The sequence below is a fragment of the Monodelphis domestica genome, chromosome 1, assembly GCF_027887165.1.
Source record: "Monodelphis domestica isolate mMonDom1 chromosome 1, mMonDom1.pri, whole genome shotgun sequence".
In the NCBI taxonomy this organism is placed as follows: domain Eukaryota; kingdom Metazoa; phylum Chordata; class Mammalia; order Didelphimorphia; family Didelphidae; genus Monodelphis; species Monodelphis domestica.
In genome coordinates, this window is record NC_077227.1 from 110,978,302 (window position 1) to 111,002,559 (window position 24,258).

The window sequence follows — 24,258 nt, forward strand, 5'->3', positions numbered from 1 at the left end:
TAAACACTTGTTAAACACTATGTCCTAGATATTATGTTAAGCTCTGAGGATACAAAAAAAAAAGATTAAAAAAAAACATCTACTCCAACCTCCTTTCTTTATAGAGGAAGAAATTATGGATCAAAAATGGAAAGTGACTTGACCAAATCACATAGCTAGTAAGTAGTAAAATCAAGATTTTAAACTCAGATTCTTTGATTCCAAGTCCACCATTTTCCCCTCTATCCTAAGCTATTAATTATACCATAGATAATAAAGGATGGGATGAATAGTGCACATTCACCAGGTAGCAAAATATTATAATTGGTAAATGTGATACCCAAGAGGTACTCTGTATTAGGATACATATTAGAAAGGCTTATAGCCTCCAAATCCCTCTCATTAGTAAACTAATCATAAAGAAGTAGACGATGCCCATCCTCCCTAGACACAGACTTTGCTGCTGAGTCTACAAGCACACACCACATGAGCTATCCAGGATGAAAAAGACCAACTAGGAAAACTCTCCTTAGATAGCATAGTGACCAAGGTCAAAAGCAAATGGCTTTCATTTCCCCTCCTTCTCCCAAAGTAAAATTAGTCCTGTCCTTTCCTTTTCTGCTCTCTGTGTTTCTTCTGAGATCTGGGTTTCTCCCCTACACAATAGTGGGAATATTAATGGATTTTGAGTTCAGAGAATCTGATTTCAAGATGCTTGCTAGTTATGTGACCTTAAATTAATTACTTCATATCTCCAAGCCTCAATTTTATCATCTCTAAAGTCAATTCATTGGATCAGGTGACCTCAGAGGTAATTTCCAACTCTTAGATTTCTTTCCTTCACATTCTTTTAAGTTTCTGGTGATCCTTAAAATTTATCTTTCTCCTGAAGAAGTTATATCTCTTGGAATCCTCTCTTAGGTTGACTAGTACTTCTCTTATAGCCCTTGATGCTCAGGGCCAAGAACAGGAGTTGGCATACTTTTTTCTCCTATGAATGTCTTTTTTCCATATTGTTCAGATATTTGTTGCTGATGACCAAATCGCTTCCCCTTATAAGTTCCTGTTTCACATTTTCATCCACTCCAATCCTGAAACTAATGCTTTACTAACTACAAGACCTAAGGCAAGTCACTTTTAACTTCCCCAGACTTAAGTTTTCCCAACAGAAAAAGGATGGGACTAGATGGATTAGAGATCTTCTGAGGTCCTCTTTCTGGCTTCAAATCTATGATCATAAGACATACAATATAGTCCCAGTCCTGGGGCCCATGGTCCAGCATATCCTTTGGGGAAATAATAATGATAAAGAACTTTTACAGCCTGTCCTTGGAGATAAAGTGACCTAAATAGGTTCTTTTCCCACAAAACAATACTACTCAGATAATCCTCAGAAACATGAAAAAGAAAGATCACTTGATTTTAAAACTATCAGGCTGATCTCATATTGAAGAACCTAATTTTTATCTCTATCCTTAGCTGAACAGAGATAAATAAATACTTCACTCTTTTTTCCATTACTAACTTTTCCCATTAGACAACCATACCTCTGATCCTCTTTCCATGAGCTTTGAATGAAAATGAAAACTTAATACTATCGGCCAGCATTTCTCAAACTAATTTGGCTACAGAATACTTTGGGGGCTTAGAAGATTGGCAGAACTGATAAATGTTATATGGATCCTAAGTAAATGGAACACCTCTAGAATAAAGTGGAGAACGTGGAAATAATTTTGGGACAAAATAAATTTAAATTATCCTATTTTCATATTGAGAAATTGCTACCTGAAAAAATATTTTTATAAGTACAAAGAATCATAGATGCACAGAATTCCAGAGAATGAAGGGATCTCAGCAGTCAATATAACTCCCATAAAATTCTCCTTGAAATCTTTTTTTTCACAATTCTGAACAAGTTTAATTGGGTATAGCTACAGTGTATTTAATACAATACAGTGTATTGAAATGCTGGGTCTGAAGTCAAGAAGATATAAGTTGAAATACAGCCCCTTGATACTTACCAGACATGTGACCCTAGTCAAGTCACTTAACGTCAGCCTGCCTTGGTTTCCTCAACCATAAAATGGGGATAAATAATAGCACCTACCTCCCAGATTTGTTGTAAAGATCAAGTGAGATAGTATTTGCAAAATGTTTAGCACAGTGCCTGACACACAGAAGGTACTTAATAAATATTTTTCCTTCTTTCCTAATTATTATGTCATTTTTATTTATATCAAGTCAAATTATATTAGCCTCTTTTCAATTTCTACCTATTACTACTACTTCTATTCTTTGTGGCCAAAGGAACAATTCTAATCCTTCTTCCACATGACAGCCCTTCAGAGACTTAAGTCTTCTCCCTTCCTGGCCAAACCTGCCTCCTTCTTTGAAATAAATCTTATGGCATTGACTCAGCACCATTCGCCATCCTGACTGCCTTCCTCTATATGCTGTTCATTTCTTATTAATATCATTCTTATAACTACAGCATCCAACTGGACATAATTGTTGAGGTGATGTCTGATAAAGGCAGAAGATAGTTGTACTATTGCTTCCCTATTCCTGGAAGTTATACCCCCTTAATGTGACCCAAGATTACATAGGCTTTATTTGGGACTTTGGGCCACTTTACAATACTATTTCATATTGCACTTGTAGTCCACTACAATTTTCTGCTTCTTTTTAGAACTGCCATCAATATATATTCTCTACATGTGAGCTCCACATGTGATCTTAAACATATATACCTTTTCTCACTGATGATATATGTAAAGGTGAGAGCAAACCTCTAATGGGCAAAATATCCTATTGCTATTTTCCTTGTTATACTATTTCTTTAAATGCATTTCTTTGAACTAATGATACCCTTTGTGTGACCAGTAAATGCAAACACCCCAGGAAGGGCTTGTACGCTATAATTTTTGAGGGGGTGTAGATTCACAGAGTTTCTAGAATCCAAAATAGTCCTCCCTTCCCCAGGAATATGAGAGAGAATGCTTATATGAACCATATAGGAGGGAAAAGGGGAGAGCCACAGAGAACAGGTAAAGAATTATTAAGATTGCATTAACAATTTTTCCAATCCAAAACACTTAGAAAGGATATACTTTAAAAGTCCTGGTGAGTACTTAAGACTACAACATTCACCCACACAAGCACAGTCTGGGGTCTTCTGCAGGGAAAATGAATATTTTACAAATCTAAAATATTTCTCCTCCTCCAACATATCTGAAATATACAAATACACACATCAGTATAGTATAGTGGAAAAATACTCACTCTGGAGTCAGAGGACTCAGCTCAGATCTCAAACATTTGATGCTTACTATCTGTGTGATCTAGAACAAGTCACCCAACATCTACAGACCCGAATTTCTGCACATATAAAATGAAAAGTTGGATTGGACAGTTTATGCAGTTCATTCCAACTCTTAGTTCTATTACTCTATAATCTTATGTCAGATATATGCAAAACCCCATTTTTTCTGTACCACATATCTAAATTATACTGCCATCCTTGTTACATAAAAGACCAGTCACAACCCATCTGCCACAGACAACAATGGGGCTTGTCTCCAATATAACTACCTTCCTTACCTTCTAACAATCCTCTACTCTGTCTCCCCTCCTTATTCCCCCACTTCAGCTATGCAAGTTCCCAACCTTCCCCCTTCTGAGAAAGAAATTAGCCCCTAAGGATAGTTATAACCTAACTACTAGCTAGGGACTCATTGTAGCAGCTATGCAAGCACCATTGGCAATAACCTCTCCCACCATGTGTATCCCCTCTCTCTATCACATTTTGGCAATGCTAAAGAGGTTCCTGCCCCAGTTTTTCATTTGGCATGGAACAGAATAAATCATACAGGAGAAGCAGGCATAGATGAACTCATCTGATTGACTGAAAAAATAATTAACATTATATATGTGATGTAATATTTTATTTATTTTATTAAACATTTCCCAATTACATTTTAATTTGGTTCAGGCAGCATTCTGCTTGGCGCCCCAAGTCTGCGAGTTTGACATTTCTGATTTAAATGATCATTTCCCTAAAACTAGCATTTATTCTAAATTTATCTTGTTCCACAAAATCTCCTTAATCTGTTGCCCTGTCTTTACTTACATAGCCACCTTTCCTGATCTATTGTAATAGTCTCCAACCTGGCTGTACCACAAAACTCCTCACCTCAATCTATTCTCTCCTCAGCTGCCAAAGTGATTTCCCTTACCAGGGACTCCTTTATTTAACAAACTCCAGGGGTCCACAAATACTTCATTTTTGTCTCATCCTATAACATTCTATTTTGTATTTTACCACATAAAATTATTAGTACAGTAATACACATGTACAAATTTATAAAAAAACATATCGGCATTGCCTGATCAAAAGTATATTGTTGTCATTATGCCACTTAACTGACAGGGATACATGATTGGAAAGCTTTTAGGTCATCATTCTAGGATAAACATAGAGAGCAAACATATCCCTGAATAGTATCTTCTCCCTTGGCTACTGTGACACAGCTGAGTTGTATCTCTACCTACCTCAATCACTCTTTCTTAGTCTCCACTGAATCATTTTGCATTTTCTGTCAGTTAGGAATAAAGTATTGTCTCCCACTACAACTCCAAACCTATGCCCTGAGACCTCTTTTCTCCATACATTTTCTTTCAGCAGTCTTATACATTACCATGAGTTCAATGATCATCGTTATAAAAATGACACCAAAATCTAAATATTAACTTTCTTCTGAATTCCAACTGCCTTCTAGATGTCTGTAATGATCCATCTCATTGGAATTTCAAAATGAACATGTACAAAACAGAATTTCCCAAGTTTCCTCTCCAGATCATCCCTCCCCCAGAAGCCCCTTGTATTATTGAGGTCTTTACCATCTTTATAGTCACCCATATTTACAATCTCCACTTTCTCAATGCCCATACTTTATCAGTTACCAAGACCTGGCTATGTGAGTTCCTATTGTCTTATACCTAATCCTCCTTTCTCTTCTCAGTAATCCATTGCCCTTATTTTCAAACCTCATTATTTCTCCCCTGGACTCTTTATAACTACTTAAATGATCTTAACACCCCCCCCAATAATATATCCTCTTGTTGATGCCTATTTAATGTTCCTGATATATAGGTATGAAAATTTCACTTCTCTGCTTAAAAATATTCGGTGGCTCCCCACTGCTTTATATTTAAATAATAAAAAAAACTTAAACATAATATAAACTTCAGTTTGGCATTTAAATTCTCTCAAAATATGGATCTAACCTACCTTTCTACACTCAATGCCTACCATTAACCTTCATTCGCACTGTATTATAATCAAATAAACCTACTATCAAGTACCTAATTAAGGCATGCCATCTCTCACTGTTTTATTTGCACAAGTCTCTGCACTGCCTATAATGCATTCCCTCTTTACTTCCTATACTTCTTATAAGCTCTAGTTTTCAGTCCATGTACTACTTCCCACAAGAAGTCATTCTTAACAAAAAAAAAAACACTCCACCTAATTATTTGTGATCTTTCCCTCTTCATATTACATTATTTTAATTTATGGATATGTTATATCCCCCAGGAGAATGTAGTATGTTCCTTGTTTCTCAATTTATCTTTGTATCAATGGCATGTAGTTCCTTGATTCTTTAAGTGCTTAATAAATGTTTTCTGAATTTGAGTTTGAATAAGACTGATATGGATAATAAACAGATAATACAGGAAACTCAATACTGATATGATATGTAGGTCTATACTCTAGTGAATTAATAGAGCAGTAAGCTAAGGGGAATCAAGGAAGTTTCCAGTCTTGCACAACACTCCCTTTCTAATCTGTTCTTCTCTGAATCACGCAATTTTACACATTTATATACTGTTTTTTTTCTCTTCCTCTAATTGTTTTCTGTGTTAATATTATCTCACCAATTATACAGCAAGTAATATCTGCAGCTGGAGAGCTATGTCTTACACTCATCTCATGAATCAAAGAACTTAGCCCTTAATTGAATCTTAGAAATCTAGTTAAACATCTGATTTTTTTTTTCAGATGAGAAAACTAAGGTCCAAAGAATTTATGCAACTTTTCTCAAGTAACTTCAGTAATAAATAGTGGAACCAAGATTTATTCTATTGACAAACAGGCTCTTTTTATCTTTATATCCCCACTGCAATGTCTAGAATATGAACTTTCACATAATGGGCATTTAATAAGTACTTGCAGAATGGGTGATTGAGGGAAAATAGCAGTCTTCTGTTTAGTCTAAGAAACTTGGAGCTTCAAGAGCTCACACCAAGTACCTGTCTGAGCAATCAAAGCCAGGTTGCTGGCCATGGTTCTGAACTAGAATTAGTGGCTTACTGTGGGTAAACTAGAATACAGATTATAGTCGTTTCTCACTACATCACAGTTCACTTATGGGGCTTCACTGTATCATGGATTTTTTTTGGAAAACTTTCATTTAATTAATTTAGAATATTTTTTCCATGGGTACATGATTCATGTTCTTTCCCTCCCCTCTTCCCATCCTCCTCCTGTAGCCAACAAGCAACTCCATTGGGTTTTACATGTGTCATTGGTCAAGACCTATTTCCATTATATTAATATTTGTACTAGATTGACCCCTTAGAGTCTATATCCCCAATAATATCCCCATCAACCCATGTAATCAGACAGTTGTTTTTCTTCTGTGTTTCTACTTCCACAGTTCTTTCTCTGGATGTGAATAGTGTTCTTTCTCACAAGTCCCTCAGAATTGTTATGGATGTGTATCATGGGTTTTATATATACATATATATATATATATATATATATATATATATATAATTCTGTATCACGGAGTTACAAATGTTGCAGCACATTGTTAGTTGATGGAATGAAAGGCAATCAATCACAATGCTATGTTCTGTATCCTGGGCCCTGATTGGCTCAGTGACTGCAGTTTAACAAGAACGTGGAAAAGGTTTATAGTAGGAAGGGTTTAATAAAGCCTTAAATATATATATAAATAATAAAATAAATATAATGCCACCACTTCCTGATTTTTGCCTATCGTGAGGGTCTCTGGAATGTAACCCCGTGATAGGTGAGGGATCACTGTACTTATAAGTTTAGCCATATAGGCTTCAAAACCTTAGCACTACACACATATACACAGAACAGAGGCATGCACTTGCAATCAGCTACTCTATGGCAATGTCTCCACTTATCTCCATAGAAATACAGATACAACATATAAGATTCCTTGAAAATTACCTTCACTAAATCTGTACTTCTATCTACAATTTACTAAGACATTTCTTTAGAGTGCTAGTTTTGGGAGACTTGCATATAGGTATAGTGTTCCAGGGTTGGACTACTGAATCAGTATGGTATGTGGTGGAAACTTTTATATCCTCAATGTTGGGAGTTGTATATGCAACTCCTGGCAATGGCTTCTAAAGATATCTCAAGATAAGTGTATTCTTCCTCCATAGTCCTACTTAACAGCATATTTTTGAGTTTCTACTGCTTGGTATATGTTTGTCCTGGGCCAATTCAATCACCAGAAAATCAGTGGTCTATAGCAAGAACTGAGTCTCAAGTAAATCTTTCTTTAATATACTGAGTTATAAGATTCTGTGTTTATATGCTTATTCATGAATAGAGGATGCAAATAAGGGAACAGACTTCTGCTAAAACACATAAACTCTCATTACTCCAGATCAAGGGAAATAAGTTAAGTGGCACAAAACATGCAGATCTCCTGAAGCATTTCAAAGAATATTGGGACAGAGACTCATGGATTCCTTGGGAATCTTAATAGATATTCCATGGAGCCTCAATTAAGAAATAGGACAATTCCACAGTCATAAGCCCCAGTTGGCTGTTTAGTGTACATTACTATATTATTTGGCATAGGGGATAAATATTCCTAAAACAAGAAGACTTTTTTCTTACCCAAGAATACCTTTTATGTCTTTTATGATGCTAATAAATGAAATAAACTCTTTAGTATTATTTTTAATCCACATTTTTTAAATATTTCCTACATTCTGAATGAATCACTTTCAGTCTTTTCACAATCTGCCATACCAAGAAGGTTCTTAATCGTTTCATCTAATGACATTATATGGTAAGAAGTCACAGTGTCTACACTCACCAGTAGAAAGATCAATCAAGTGTCTCTAAGAAAATGAAGTCACACAATGCCAGTTTTTAACATTACTAAGGGGAGGCATTAAGATCTAGGAGTCTCTCAACTGCCAACACGATGTTAGAGAGTGATTAATTAGAAAGAAGTAGCAACTTATTCAAGATCAAACTGACTTTTCTCTTTTGCTGCTTTGCTGGGTTCATTCCATCTTCTAAAGCTTTACTTGTTCACTAGATCATGCCCTATCAGTTAGAAGTAGGTGTTAAGGATGCCTTTCTAACCTCCTCTGCCTAAAAAATACTCGAATTCCTTTCCTGTGTATTGAGAAAAGAGTTCTACTATTAGCCCAAGAGTCTTAACTTTGGCCTTGGAGGAACACTTCACCACCAAGTAAGTGCAGAAGCGACAACAATAACAACAATAATGACAATGATGATGGCTACCATTTATATGGCACTCCAACACTTTACATGTTATTTTACTAGATAGCCACAATAATCCCATGAGTTCAGTGTCATTTTCATCTCAATTTTACTAAAGAGAACACTGAAGCTAAGAAAGGTTAAATGACTTGCCCAAGTTTTAGAGGTATTAAGTCTTTGATGTAGGATTTGAATTCAGATCTCCATGATCCTAAGTTTAGTGTTTTATCCAAGGACCCATTCAGTAAGTGAGAGGACATATCAATTGGTGTATAGTGGATGGAACTCATACATTAAAGCAAAACCACATGCAACATCAGAGCCACAATTGTGTCTATGAGTATTCCCAGTGTCAGGAAGTGACCCTGATACCTCTCCTAAATGAATGACTCTTACCAGGGACAAACAATCCAGGATTATGTAAATAACCAAGATCCAAGGCATTAGGAACCTGAACATTTCATTGTGAATCTAAATATTTTAGAAACAATCAGATGCTCCATGTCAAAATGATCCAATAAAGTGAGGATTTTGTATATGATAATCTTAAGGTCTTTGTCCATTTATTCTAAAATTCTGCTTCTGCCTTTTTACACAAGATAGAAATGAAGATCTCTTATGGGTGTCATCTTCAGAATAAAAATGGCAGTCATTGAGCACATATAGCTGATTTCATTTGTATATTAATATTCTTCAGTAATATGATTAAATATTTTTCCATAGTAGTTTAAAGTACTCACACATTATCTCATTCCACCCTCACAATAATCCAGAAAGGTAGGCAGAAAAGGTATTACTGTATCTGTTTTGCACATAATGAACCTAAAGCCAAGAATGGTTAAGTGACTCCCAAGGTTGCAAAACTGGTTAATGAAAAATCTGAGACTATAACAAAATATTCAAGGCAGGAAAGGAATAGCACTTACAGTTAAATATACTAACACCCTCCATTAATAGATACTCAGCATGACAGATCATGTTAATAATAGATAATGGATTTAGAATTAGAAAGGATCTTAGAATGCATCTATCTCAATTCAATCAAAATTGATCTGGGACTGTGGGTCACAGATCCTACAACCATTACAGGATACTTTGATCCTCACATAGGCTCAAATAAACTTTTCTTTCTCTTGGTTTAATTGAAACAAATTTGAATTTTTCAAGAGAGGCTTTACTAGGCAGGAAACATTTTAAAATACAATGAAAATGTATAGCTGATAAATTTCTAGAGTGTATGCATTCTAATTTCACTTTGAACAGTTTGGTATAACTGGTTTCTCCCTTTCAGTTCCCTGATTCACTCATGGCTAAGGATGGCCCCTCTACATCTAGCTCTAAATATTCTTCCCCTAGACTCACTCAGGCAATCCTTTCAGTTTTGGGTTGATTTCCCCCTGGGAATTTCTATAGCTTTTGGCATGGAAAGTGTGCTGTGACCTGTGATCTCTGAGTCAGTCATATGATAAAACCACTAGCCAATTAAGGCTGATTATACCATATATATATATATATATATATATATATATATATATATATATATATATATAATACTAGCATCCTTCCCCAAAACTTTGGGTGTTTTCCAGGGTTCTGTCTTGAGCCATCTTTTCTTGTTCTTCTCTTTGTCTTTCTCTCTGTGAATCTTCAAATCAGTTGCCAAATGTTGTCATTTCCATTTCTATGTTATCTTCCACATTTGATCCCTTCTATCTATTCACATAGCCATCCCCTTAATTCAGGACTTCTTCATAATTCACATCCTGATTATTCTATGATCTCCCTAATTGTTCTTCTTACTTCAAGTTTCTCCTCACTTCAGGCTACCTTAAACCCTGCTGCCAAAATAAATTCCCTTAAGCACAGGTCTGTTCTTATCACTCACCCATTCAATAAACCATTCAATAGTTCCCTATTTCCTCTGATAAAATGTAAACTTCTTTTTAAGTAGTAAAGCATTTTATAGCTTGCTCTGACATGCCTTCCCAGAATCCTGCACATTGTTGTATCTCTCACATGATATAGTTCAACCAAAATGGTCTTCTCTCTTTTCTTCACAAATAATACTTCATCTGTCTTAGTGCCCATTCGGTGTTCTTTCTTTATGTATCAGACAATCACTCCTTTCCTTCAATATGCAACTCAAACACCACCTTCTCCAAAAAGCTTTTCGTAATCATCTTCATCTGCTGATATCCTCCCTCCCAAATTGCCTTGGATTTAACTACATATTTATTTGTATGTATTCCTAGCATGCTTATATATGGACTTTTTGTGCCTCCAGTAAACTTAAACTTCTAAAAAGTACAGATTATTTCATTCAATTTTTAAATTTTTGTCCCCAATACCTAGTCTAATATCAGCACATAGTATATGCTTGTTGATCATTTAGGTGAGTTCCAGTTTCTTTGCCTCTTATTCTGACTAGCAATTAAGTTTTGCCTAAATCCTAGTGTCCACTTTTGGACACTACAATGATCCCCTAAATCATGCCGTAAGGATAACTACTACTACTCATCAAACTCAAGCATAGACTGTATTTCTCTTTCTGTATCAAACTGTGTGCCATTTGAGGGGGTGGTGCTTTATTATTCTGTTTCTCTTTTCAGAGATGGTACAAACTCCCCATTCGTGGGAAAAAAAAGGATATTCATAGTTTTGTCAGGCCAAGTCACCAGATCCACTCAATTTATAGGTCAACATTCTATTATTCAAGTCAAATTCCTAATTCTATAATCTGAGCCTCTATTAGAAATTCCCTCCTGGGAAGAGAAATCTACAGAGGTCCAAACAGGTACACAATTTCTCCTGAACCTAAAGTCACGAAGTCATCATAAACTATTCCCAAATGGTGCCATGTGTTATTGGGCAGTAGAATGGTCTATCAAAGAGCCAAAATTATACTCTCCTGAAGAGAAACACACAGTCTACCTGTTCTTCTTGGGTACATCCCATAAGAGTCAGCACATCAGTATAATTCACTGACATATATGAACACATGAGACCATTGCTGACATACTGTGCTACCACAGCCAAAGTCCTATAATACTTCATTGCCTTTCTTATTTCTCACATGATCATCCAGGATGACGACTACTAATATTCCACAATGCTTAAATTATTTTTTCTCCTGATATATTCTGAATCAATGAAGTTCTACTTAGGTGGAAATGCCCTATTGTACAAGGGCCCCACCTGCTCCCTTCCTCACTGTGTTACCGACTCAACTGAATTCTTTCCAATTCCCATCAGGTTGGGATTAATTTTCCAAATGACTACAGAAGTGACTTTGAAGATCAGCTGCAACAAAGAAGCTGAACCCCACAGAGATTAGGTAACTTCCCAATAACGACATAACTATTGGGTATATGTTGCCTGCTCCATTATAGCATGATTTCCTTACAGAAAGACAATGTATTTTTTTTTCTTTTTAGTCCAAAGGTTTAGCACAGTACCTGGCAAACAGTTAAGTACTTAAAAATGCTTCTTAGTTAACTAGTTACTAGCAGACCCAGAACTTGAACTCTTTCAGATGTGTGAAGTACTTTAAAAATTAAGACAAACACCAGATTATTTCATAATCATATTTTTACCATTTTATAATATAAGTAATATTTAAACATGGTTATACTGACAATTTGTGTCCACCACAAGAAGGGTTATTTTATCATCAGAACTAGGATGCAGCTTTCCTGATCTCTAGTCCATTATCTTTTTACCACCATATGTTGTCAGATAAAATTCTAATACTTGACCCCAAATCTGTTTGCCCTCCTTCAAATGACCATCTAAATGTGTCTACTGTCTTCATAGTTTTTAATAGGACAGTGTTCCATTTGCATTTATCAAGTCTCTCTTTCCTATTCTTTATAGCTTTCATCTGAAAGATGAGCATGACCAGTCCTTCAATGCTTACCATGAAGTTGTTTAGTCTATTACAAGTATTATCTTTCATTAAGGAAAATCACACAGATTCCATGCTTGTATTGTAGCTTCCCTCTGATGCTCCATCTTTGCAATTGAATATTTCCATTTAAATGCTCCATCAACTCAATCAAAATGTTAATATTCTTATTACACAGTATTACTTTTTGCATTCCTAATATATTCCTTTACCACCTCTCTTCCCCAGCAAAGCACTGAACTGGAGTTCACAAATAGGCAGGTCGTTTTGATTTAAAAGGGACAATTGCAAGCCCCAGTGCTGCAGTAATTGATCAGTAGAAATATTTCTAAAGATTAAACTACAATCTATATGCACCCACCCACATTTGTATTTCCTCTTGTGCTGTGTGCATAGCTATTACACAGTTGCTGAATCTCCATGTATTTGCAATGATCAAGGGAGGCTGGTAAAATAACAGCTGTCCTTTTAAATCTGCATTAAATATGTGTTTGGAGATGTTATCAAAAAGCGTTTCTCCTTTTTCATACTTTGCCATATAAATGATGCTGAAGGCAGAGAAAATAAATAATAATGGTTTCCACTCCAAGGCATTATCTCGTATACAAGGGAGATTACCCATTTTAACAAGACAGATACACAGAAGACTTGCAAGAATTTCTGAAATATTAATCTCTTTCTCTCCTGAATGTGAAATGGAAAACATGCTCCTTCAAAACCAATTGTGGTTTGTCCCTTGTCATCTCCACTCCAAGATGGATCACCTGTTGAAATGAGAAAGTACCCTTTAACCTCCAGCCAGTAACATTCTCATCAATTACTGTTGCCTCTAATGCTTATCTGCACCTAACCTTACAGCTGAAAACAGAGAAGGTAGCCTAGTGGATGAGATGACTTCTAACTCAGGGATAAGCAGGCCATGTGCTCCAGTTATGATTGAAGTCTCTTTTCCTAAGAGCAAGACTGACTTTATAAACAACAAGAAGCAAGTGGTACTTCCATGCATAGTGCAATTTCATGGGACCCTAGAAAGGCCCCTAGTAACCAAATTCTCTCCCACCTGCTTTATTATGCCTAGAATTTATCTAATAGAACAAAATCTTTTCTTAGTGAGAGATAAGACTTTTGGGGATTTAATATAGGAAGTGATCTGTGGATTCTTTCAATGCCTATTTTACCCACTTGTTCAAGAATATCAGGGCAGTTTTCTTGGATAAATTCTTGTAATATGATTTCAAGGCATTTATTTTGTTCCGGGTTTTCTGGTAGACAAATAATTCCCAAATTGTTTCTCCTGGATCTGTTTTCCAGGTCACTCATCTTTTCAGTATTTCATGTTTCCTTCTCTTCTTACACTCTTTTGATTTTGCTTTATTAATTCTTGCTGTCTTGTGAGATCATTAGCTTCTACTTGCCCAATTCTCGTCTTTAAAGATTGATTTTCAGCTCTGATCTTTTTATTTTCCTTTTTGATTTGGTCTGTCCTGCTTTTCATGGGTTCCAGCAGGTCAATTCTGGTCTCAAATTTGTTTATTACTTCATTTCATTTCTGTGCCTCTTTTTCCATTTTGGCAATTTTGTCTTTTAAGCTGTTATTTTCTTTTTGTATTTCCCTTTGATTCTTTTTCCCATTTTTATTCTATCTTTCTTACTTGGTTCTTGAACTCCTTTTTGAGTTCCTCAAGAGCTTGTGACCAATTTCCATTTTAAGGGGGAGAGTTTGCATGTGCTTCCTTGTATGTCAATCTCTGGTGTTGCTTCTATATTTTGCTCTTTTTTCTCCATAGAAATTATCCAGGATCAAGAGGTTGGGTTTTTTGTTGTTGTTACTGTTATTGTTTTGCTGCTGCTTGTTCCTTTTGCCACTAATGGATTTGGATTCCTACATGTTCATTGCTTTCTTAGCTCCCTTTGCCTTGGTAGTGTCTTCTCTTTCCAGTCAGAAGCCTGAGTAAGGACAGGTAATGTGATGTTCTTGGTGTAGCATGCTTTAAAACAGTTTCTCCTGAGGCTATCTTTCCAGCCCCTGCTTCCTCAGCTATATCCAGCCCTTTCTCTACCCAAGCTCCACACTTTGCTGCCCAGGCTCTGCAGTCTTCCACCTTGGGTCTCAAGTCTGGCTGCCAAGGCCCTGCACTGCCCTCAGGGGTAAGACTGTGGTGCTTCCAGCCTGCCCCTGAGAATTTAGAGATTGCCCCAGCAATTGAATTGAAGTTATTTGCACATACATTGCATGCTCCCTACTAGACAGCAAATCATACATAACACACAGATAAACACAAAGTAGGTATTAATTAAACAGTTACTAAAGTGATAATATTTAACCAAGTGGTTAAAAAAATTAAATGCTAAAAGTTTTATTCAGGACTACTTAGGACATAAAGAGGACTTCACAGAAGAATTAGACCATCCATCAAATACAAAGAAATAGACATATATTTGGTGTGTGGCTTAACTTAAAAAACATGAGCTTGGGACTATGAAGTAGATATCAGAACCACTTGAATAAAATATATCACACATTTGTTAAGTTCATCCCATATGAAGAAAACAAATAAGGAAATAAATGCAAAACAGTCTACTTTAAGAGCTTATATTCTATTGGGAATATGGAAAAACAGAAGATTTTGAATACTGCTTTGCAGCATAGAAGTTTTCTGAAAAAGGAGATGGCCATGAGAAAAGAACAGAAAACTTCTCTCCTCAAAATATAAAATCGATACTATCACAATTTAAAAAAATAAGATAATCCTTTGCGGCTAGAGTCATAGGTAAAATTTTACAGATGAATAAGTACTTACTTAAGCTCTCAATTCTGATTGTGAAGTTGTTTAGTCTATTACAAACATTATCTTTCATTAATAAAACCACACAAATTCCACGTGTGTTTTTTGTTGGTAGCTTTTTTCAATTAAATATTTCCATTTAAAGTGCTGTCATCATAATTAAAATGCTAATATTCCAATTACAAAGTATCACTCTAGGCTTCTCTAATATATTACTTCACCATCTTCTTGTTTCCAGCAAAATGCTGACCTGGAGAAATCTGGAGGATTTAGAAAATCAGAGACAGTAGGAGAAGGTATGTCAGGCTGTAGAGGAAATGGCAGGAGCAAAGCTTTCGAAGAAGCAATGTGCACAGTAAGTCGGGAAAGAGTGATTAAAGTATCCTGGCTAAAATAGAAGGTTCTTGTCTCAAAATAATGAGATGAAACTGAAAAGGCTGGTTGGGGCAAATGACAAAAAAGGTTATAGAGGGCCTTAAAAATAGAAAATTTTTCACCTTCACAACTTTGCTGGAAAGGAGAAACACATAGATTGAATGGGTATTATTTCCAATTTTACAAGTGAGGAAACAAACTGATAGAGGCAAATCAATTTGAGCAAAATCGCACTGAGTTCATAGAAGTCTAAGGATTAGAAGACTGATCTGTTTCCTTTAGATCATGTTGGTATGTTATTGTTCCACAGAAGGACAAGAAAAGATTATAGATCCAGAGATGGAAGGGACCTCTAGTCTAAGGGCTATCTATTCCAGCAATCTCATTTATTTGATAAGTAAAATGAAGCCCAAAGAGATTAGTGGCTTACCCAAGATCACAAAGGTAGTTTCAGAAACAGTATTTGAAGCTAAATTCTCTTCCCTAGAGCCACTTCTTTTTTCATTGGGTCCCAGAAATTTATTACTTGTTGTCTTATCTAAGCTCACATCTGGCATTATGCTTCTAGAAACATTCCTAATGGTTTGTGTTCTAGGAATTATGCTGGGAATATGAAGACAATCTAGATTCAATCCAGTCAGTTAGCAAGCATTTATTGAATCATTATTATGATCCAGACACTTTCATGTGCTAGGGATATAAAGATAGGCAAAAATAGTCCCTACTCTCAAAGAGTTCAAATTCTCTCAAGGAAAACTAAATGGACACAATTGCAATCATATAGGATATATACAGATAAGTGGAAGGTACTAGCAGTAGGAGAGGGGAGGGAGGGGGGAAATGAGGAAGGTCTTTCTGAAGGAGGTAGGAATTAAAAGAATGCAGGGAAGCCAGAAAGAGGAGGTAAGGAGGAAGAACATTTCAGATATGGGGGAAAGCTAATGAAAAGTCACAGAGCTGGGAGATGGAGTATAGTATACAAGGTATTAAGTACAAAGTACAAAGCTAGTAGAATAAGATTGGAGAGTTCATGGAAGGGACTAGAGAGTAAGAAAATCAAAAGAAGGAGGGGCTAGGTTGTAAGGGCTTTAAAAGCTAAATAAAAGATTTTATATTTGATTGTAGAGACAATCAGAGAACTACTGGAGTTTATTGAACAGGAGGGGAGATGGAGTGAGAACTGCACTTTAGTAGCTGAGTGAAAGACAGACTGGAATGGAGAAAGACCAAATCAGGAAGATCAACCAAAAGGCCACTGCAATAGTCCACATGTAAGGCAATACAAACCTGTTCCATGATAGTAATTGGGTGAGTGTAGAGAAGAGAGGCCTATATAAAAGATGTAGTAAAGGCAAAAGTGGCAAGATTTGAGAAATTGCATCAAGTGAGTACAAGTGAGGAATAAAAGATGACAGTGAGTTTGTGAGCCTAGTGATAGAAAAGAAGATGGTGCCATCAATATTAACATGGAAGTTTAGAAGAGTTAAGGGATTGGTGGGGAGGAAGATGGAGACACATTAAGGCTGGATATAAAGATCTGAGAATTATCTACATAAAGATTATAGTTGAATCTGTAAGACTTGACATAGGATAGAGAAGAGGACCCAAGACAGACTTCTAGGGGAAACCCAGAGTTAATGAACATGTCGTAGAAGATGTACCAAAGAAATATAAAAATGAGCAGTCAGACAAATAGGAAGAGATCAGGAGAAAGTAGAATCATGAAAGCTTAGAGAGGAGAGAATACCAGGAAAAGATAGTGTCAAAGGTTAGAGAAGGTCAAGAATGATGATTATAAAAGAGATAAGATAATTAGCCAGGAAGGTAGGATCAAATGAAGTTTTGTTATGTTTTTTCCTTAAGAATGGGCACGAGCATGTTCTTAGGAAGAAGAGAAGCATTAGCAGATAGATAGGGACTGAAGGATAGTAAGACAGTGGGAATAATAGATCAGGAAACCTGCTAAAGAAGACAGGATGGAAGACAGTGTGCACAGAGGGATTTTTTTAGCAGGAAGAAGAGTTACTTCTCTTAAAACAGGGACAAAGAAGGACATAATGAGGGAAAATATCTAAATGATGTAAGAGAGAGGAGAAAAGATATTGGTAAATGTCCTCAGTTTTTTAGTGAAGTATGAAGTGAGGTCCTCAACTGAGAGGGTGGAGGAAGGAGATGCCATGGGAGGATAAAGGGGAGATGAAAACATTTGAAATAGCTATCTTAATGAGAGGAATAAATCTATTAAGGAAGTATAAAAAGACTGCAGGACGGGTCCACAAAGTGACATGAAGTTTGCAGATCCACTGAATTTCAATCCCAAGCATCCAGACAGAAACATAAGGAATCAACAAAAGTACTCTCAACAATATCCTTCAAATACCAGAACTATAAGACAGCTCTCTGGATTCTGAAAAATAATGCTTCTTATTGGGGCCCCTTGGGTGCAGATTCAGGATTGGAGACAGTGGAAGAGAGCAGGTGAGTAAAGGCAAAGGCAAGATAAAGATGCTGCTTCCATGAAGGGCTGAAGCTCTGATGAGGCAGGTCAAAATGGACAAACTGGCATTGCACTGACACTCCCTACAACAATCTTTGTCATGCCCAACAGTCTTCCCAGAATTATAAACTTTTCTCTAACCCCCAGGTTTTCTTATTCTGCCCACCTACTTCTGACCTTTCCATTTCATCCACTTGACTACTTATATATAAACTAGACCTTGATGTTAATCTTAATCATCATCACAATCACTTGAAGAAGATAAGGTCAGTGTAGCAAAGATTTAGAACTAGAAGGGACCTTAGAGATTATCAAGTCCAACCCCTTTGCTTTAAGAATGAGAATACTGAGGCAAATCACTTATTCTAAGGTCAGAGAGCTAGTGAGTCTCTGAGGCAGGGTCTGAACTCAGGCATTTCTCACTCTAAACTCAGCACTCTATCCACTGCACCATTATAGGAGAACCCCATTAAATGGATTTTTTAAAGGTCCAACAAATTCGATTGGATAACAAGGAATATTATTTTTAACCCACAATATATAATCCCTTTCAAGAATTTGAGCAACTCCTAATGATTCAGAGTGAACTAAAACCTACAATCCCCTGAGGCAACAATATCTATGTCAAAGCAAGAAAATCCTGTTTGTGTGATACGGCACCCTACTTACTTCCTATGGAAAAAGACTAACTAGAGATAGAAAGAATTCTTAAATTCCCAAAGCATCCTTAAATGGCCACATGTTTATGTTGGTGGGCATAAGTGCTGAATTGAATAACAATAATTACTTTGCTTTTCTGTGTCTCTATTCAAGGAAGTCAAGTACCCTACTATGTCAGTTCTGCAGTTTTCAGAGTTTCAAGAACACAAATAATAATATTAGTTTTAAAGCTCTGTGTTGACCATCACCATGGCACTTAGTCACTCCGACAGGCATGCAAGTTTTACAATCTAAAACATTCTGAAAAAGCACTTTGAGCTATATAAAATAGCTTTGCAATTTTTTCATAGAAATAGATGGGGAACAACTAAAATGCCTTCCAAAAATTTCACCAGAGCTAGTGATATTCATCCACATTTGAAAGATTAATCATGGAGGTTTCAAATCTGAAATCTAAATATTTTCAGGGGGACCTTAAACAAACCCTGACTCTGACACTGACAAGACATTGGTCCTGTGAAGTTAGGATTAACTCTCCCCTTGTCTATTTTTAGCTAAACAAATCAAGAACTTAAAGTAGCCCTACTTGACACTAAGTAAGAAAGTTCAGCTAGAGCAAGCTCACACCACCAAAGGTCAGTTCCCCCCACCTTGGGCAGTGCTAGGCAAATTGAAAGACTGAGATTGGTTCCTGTAAAGTGGGGGAGCAACAGTAAGTGATGTTGAGAAAGCTGCTTTAAAAAGGCCAGCTTGAGGATTCAGTCTCTCTTTCCATGTTGGTGAGCCAGACTAGAAGAAGAGACTCTTTCCCTGGATCCTGCCTTGGCTTGGGGTGGTGAGTGGTGTGATTCCTTCCTTGGTTCTTTGGTGAGGAGATCCTCTCTGTTTGTTGGCACTTCAGTGGGACACTCCCTTCAGTATAAGTTGTGGTGAGATTCTTGGTAGTTTTAGCCACATGTGCACAGTGTATTCTTCAGCATCTCCTAGTTCTTCAGATTTACGCTTCCTAATTAGGACTTTGGATTCTGGTAAGATTCACATTTGGATTCACATTTCCAGTCTGGAGATAATAGGATTAAACTTAGGGTATTTGTAGCTAGGCAGTACTTTCTCTTTACATTCTCCCACTTTCATTCTTTCCTACTCTTTTAAAGCTGCTAAAAGTCATTTTGACTTAAACTGTAATATTTTTTAAATTGGTGATGACAATATTACTTTAGAATTCTCATATTTAGCATAAAACCTAATTTAAATTCTTACAATCTCTCATACTCAACAAGTTGCCAGTAACTCAATATTATGAAATTAGAGGCAAAATCAAATTAATGTGCCTGGATCAGTCACTTTTTAGAGAATGTTTCTAACTTTCCCTGATTGGCTTGACTTGTACATAGTGCATCTTGTGAAAAAGATTAGGATAAATGCTTCTCTCAAGAGTCCTCTCTCTTTGAGTGTCCCATGACAGAATTAGCCCAGAGAGTAGGACATATTGTCCAGCTCAACAGTTTGATTTAGCTACTGAAATTAGCTTGGAAACTCTCTGCCATGATACTGTCCTCACAGATTACAAATGCTCAAGAAATATCCCTCATTTCCTCCTCACACTATGTAAAGGACATCTATTTGTCTATTTGTCTTAACTGTTATCATTTTCAATGTTCTGATGTTTTAGGATGATAAATAAACCCAAATTGACTCTATATAATTTTTTGATATTGTATAAAAGTATGTGAGATCTATGGGGGCAATAGAGTCCATAAAAACAATATTGCTCTTTCAGGAATAGTTCTTGAATTGCAAATGCTTCTTTTTTTAATCCTTGCTTCTGTCCTAGAATAGGTACCAAGTATCTGTTCCAAGTCAGAAGAGTAGTAGAGGTTAGGCAATGGGGGTTAAGTGACTTGCCCAGGGTCATACAGTTAGGAAGTATCTGAGAACAAATCTGAACCCCGGACCTCCTGCCCCTATGCAGGTACTTCTTAAAGTCAAATATTTCTTAACAAGAAAGTTGAAAAAAATGAAGAAAATTGATGAGAATATAAAAGAGAAACCTGAATACTTCAGAGAGCCAGCATCTCACCTAGGGGTATGGATGATATGCAAAATCAGCTAGTCAAACAGAACCAAAGGCTTCCTAAAAATCTCAACATTTGGTCATGAGAACAATGGCTAGAGTGCTGGACTTGGAGATAATAAGACCTAATTTCATATTCCCACCTCCAGACACTTACTGTGTGACCCTGGACAAGTCACTTAAGTGCTTTCAAATTCCATTTTTGTAAAAATGAGACATGTACCTCATAAGGTTGTTGTGAGTATCAAATAAGATCATATATTTAAAGCCCTCTGCAAACTTTAAAGTGCTACGTAATGCCAATTATTATCGCAAATGGACAAATTACCACCATTCAAACAGGACAAATGGAAAAGGAGAAAGCAGAGAAGCCCACCAGAATTCCATCCATATTAATGCCACGGTTTTGCTTGCACATGTTCTGAGGTAGCTCCCTGTACTGTGTTATCCTTACCAGAGCTCTGAATTTTTAATGCAAATCAACTGTCGAGCAGTATTTGTATTACAATAATAACTTGGAAGAACTTGTTTAATATCAGAAGACTTAGTGGAGCAGATGAATAGTTCCAACATGATATCCATGGGATAGAAATTCAATTAAAAACTGCAAGTGGCGCTGGAGAGGTAGTTATTGTTCAGCGCGTACCACAGGGCCCTTTGCCGAAACACGGCTATTAGCCGAACTGGTTGAGAAATTCTGTTTTCCTTTATGGCAATCTGTTAGCTTGTATAAAGTTAAATTAATAAAAAAACACCGAGCTGCCTCTGCACCGAGAGACCATAATGAAGCCAAGGGCTACTTGTGTATTTTATAATTATGGATTAAGTGTATTATGCCAAGCAAATTAAAGATATGCCACAATTATAATAAAAATGAAAGATTGGTCTTCTTCAAATGCTGATTGCATGACAACTGCCTCCAAAATAGAATGGCTGGGGCCCCATCCAGGAACACAACAGCTTCTGCCCAGAGCTAGGAGAAGGAAATTACCTTTCACGCTCTCCCTCAGAACAGGTGGGAGACGGTTTGCTCTGCAAGCCACTCAACTAAAATGGTAGATGGGGTGGCGGATGCCCTCTGAACACATCCCAGCTGTTTTGGCACAACTCAACTTCAAAGTGGGGCAGCCTCTTGGAAGAAGAAAGAGCCAATGGGTGGGTTTGGTTTTTAATTGTTGTAGTGAAAAAATGACCTACGGCAGATCATTAATAAGAAGGAAAGAAGGACCCAGGACCTGTCACAAAAAAGGGAGGGCCAAAAAAAACAGAGATCTGGGGCTTGGGTTTTATTTCGCTTTTTTTTCTCACTGTCTGAGGCTGAGAGAGGCAGAGAGATGAGGTGTTCCTGCTGTTCCCTTGTGCTTCCATCTGAAGCATCTGAGGCTTTTGCCATTCTACTATCCTTCTGGAGGCTTGCAAGCATGAAAACAAGAGGCCTCAGAGTGAAATGACTGGCACGTTTGCCTTCCTTTCTCTCCAGCACAGAGGGCATGAATTTTTAATGCCACTCTTTGCTCCTTTCTTAACATATTTGTTGGTGGTAGTAGGGTATGTGTGTGTATGTGCATGCAAGTGTGTGTGTGTAGACACAAGCGTATGTGATTATAAATCATATTTTGCAAATAGACTATCAGCCCTTTCAGCCATAACCTTTCACACATGGCAAATAACGATGCTTTCTTCATATAATACAATTTTCTTTCTGCCAGAAGTCAGGCCTATCCAGCCTTACCGAAAACAAACTTTTCTACCCATATTGCTTCAAATGGTGTGTGGGAGTGGGTGTGAGTGAGAGCATTTGCTCACACGCATGTGTTACTCAGAGATAAGGTGGGGGAGAGTTGTGAAAGGAAGTTCAAAACAACCACAGATTTTTTTAAAAGTTGGCACTCTTCTACCTCAGGCTGCTCACTCACCCTGTTTCATTGACAGTCCAGGATGTGATGTGCTGTAGGAGGCAGCTAGGTGGCACAGTGGATAGAGCGCCAGGGCTGGAGTCAGGAAAACTCATCTTCCTGAGTTCAAATTTGACCTCAGAAAATTATGGGCTGTGGGACCCTGTGGGACCCTGTGGGACCATGTCACTTGACCCTGTTTGCCTCACTTTCCTCCTCTCTAAAATGAACTGGAGAAGGAATGGCAAACTACTCTAGTGTGTTTTTTTTGTTTTTTGTTTTTTGTTTTTTTTTTTTAACCAAGAAAACCTCAAATGGGGTTCTGGAGAGGCAGAAACAACTCAACAACAAAGTAGTGAACACAGAATCCTGCCTCTAATGTTTGAAAACTGTGTGGCCCTGGATAAGTCATCTAATCTCTCAGTGCTCGAGACCAACAGCGTCAAACTCAAACAGAAATGAACCTATGGGGACGGCATTTTGACTTAGAAAATCACAAATTAATATTATCTGTGTTGTAGTGTATTTTTATTGATTTAAATAGAAACATTGCCCAATTACATTTTAATCTGGTTTTTCTGCACTCCTAGAGCTTAGCAGGCAACTTACAGTCTAGCTTCTAATTTGACAGCCCTGCTCTAGGCAACTTAAAACTATAAGTTACAGAGAAAGCATCGATCCAGATGGGTAACGGGAGTTTCTTGACCAGGGAATTCTCCATTCCAGTAAAATCTGATGCCCAGCCCCTATCTCCCTCACCAATATGTTCCAACAATAAAAGATGCTAGTATGGAAATAGAATCATAGCATTTAAAAAAAAAATTTTAACCCTTACCTTCCATCTTGGAATTAATACTGTATATTGACTCTAGGGCAGAAGAATGGTAATGGCTAGGCAATGGGGGTTAAGTGACTTGCCCAGGGTCACACAGCTAGGAAGTATCCAAGGCCAGATTTGAACCTAGGTCTCTAGGCCTGGGTCTCAATCCACTGACCTACCCAACTGCCCCCAAATCATAGCATTTTTACAACTGGACAATGCCTTAAAGGTCATCTGGACCAAAATCCTTATTTTATAGACTGGGAAACTGAGTCTTAGAGAGGAGAAATGACTTGATTAAAGTCACAGTTAGTTGATACTACAGTCTAATAATCCTCATTTCAGGGCTCCTTCTCCATGATGTTTCTTCTTTAACAGAATGGATTAGAGGATGTGAGCTGGCAATATTCAGAAAAGAAGGAAAGGTCCAGAGGATGCTTTAGAAAGAACTTGATAATGACCCCCTCATATAAGAAGAAACAGTAAGTGAAAAACAATGGGGACATCATTGAAATCTTCCTGGATTAGATAACTGTATTGCTTTTGAATCATAGTTACTACAATGAAAAACTGTGCTGACCTTCTGGAAAAGGAACTATAATAGGTACTGACTAATATGAGACAAGATGTACTTCAGAAGTACCATGTTTCTACTTTGTAAAGTACTCATGCCTCATTTACCTTCACATCTCAGACCTT

General features: G+C 36.9%; 1 protein-coding gene and 1 long non-coding RNA gene across 5 annotated transcripts in view; one reads left to right on the forward strand and one right to left on the reverse strand.

Annotated features, from left to right (window-relative positions):
- The window catches only part of SORCS3 (sortilin related VPS10 domain containing receptor 3), a 724,209-nt gene that overhangs the window by 475,811 nt on the left and 224,140 nt on the right, over positions 1-24,258 (reverse strand). The window lies entirely within an intron of this gene.
- Positions 1-24,258, forward strand: part of LOC103096979 (uncharacterized) — a 73,264-nt gene that overhangs the window by 42,517 nt on the left and 6,489 nt on the right. Inside the window, exons 3-4 of one of the 3 annotated variants that reach the window (XR_008913317.1) lie at positions 15,477-15,593; positions 23,938-24,041. This is a non-coding gene — a long non-coding RNA (uncharacterized LOC103096979). Of the gene's footprint in view, positions 1-15,476; positions 15,594-23,904; positions 24,042-24,258 lie in introns of all 3 variants that reach the window. The other 2 variants (XR_008913325.1, XR_008913326.1) reach the window with 2 other exon arrangements.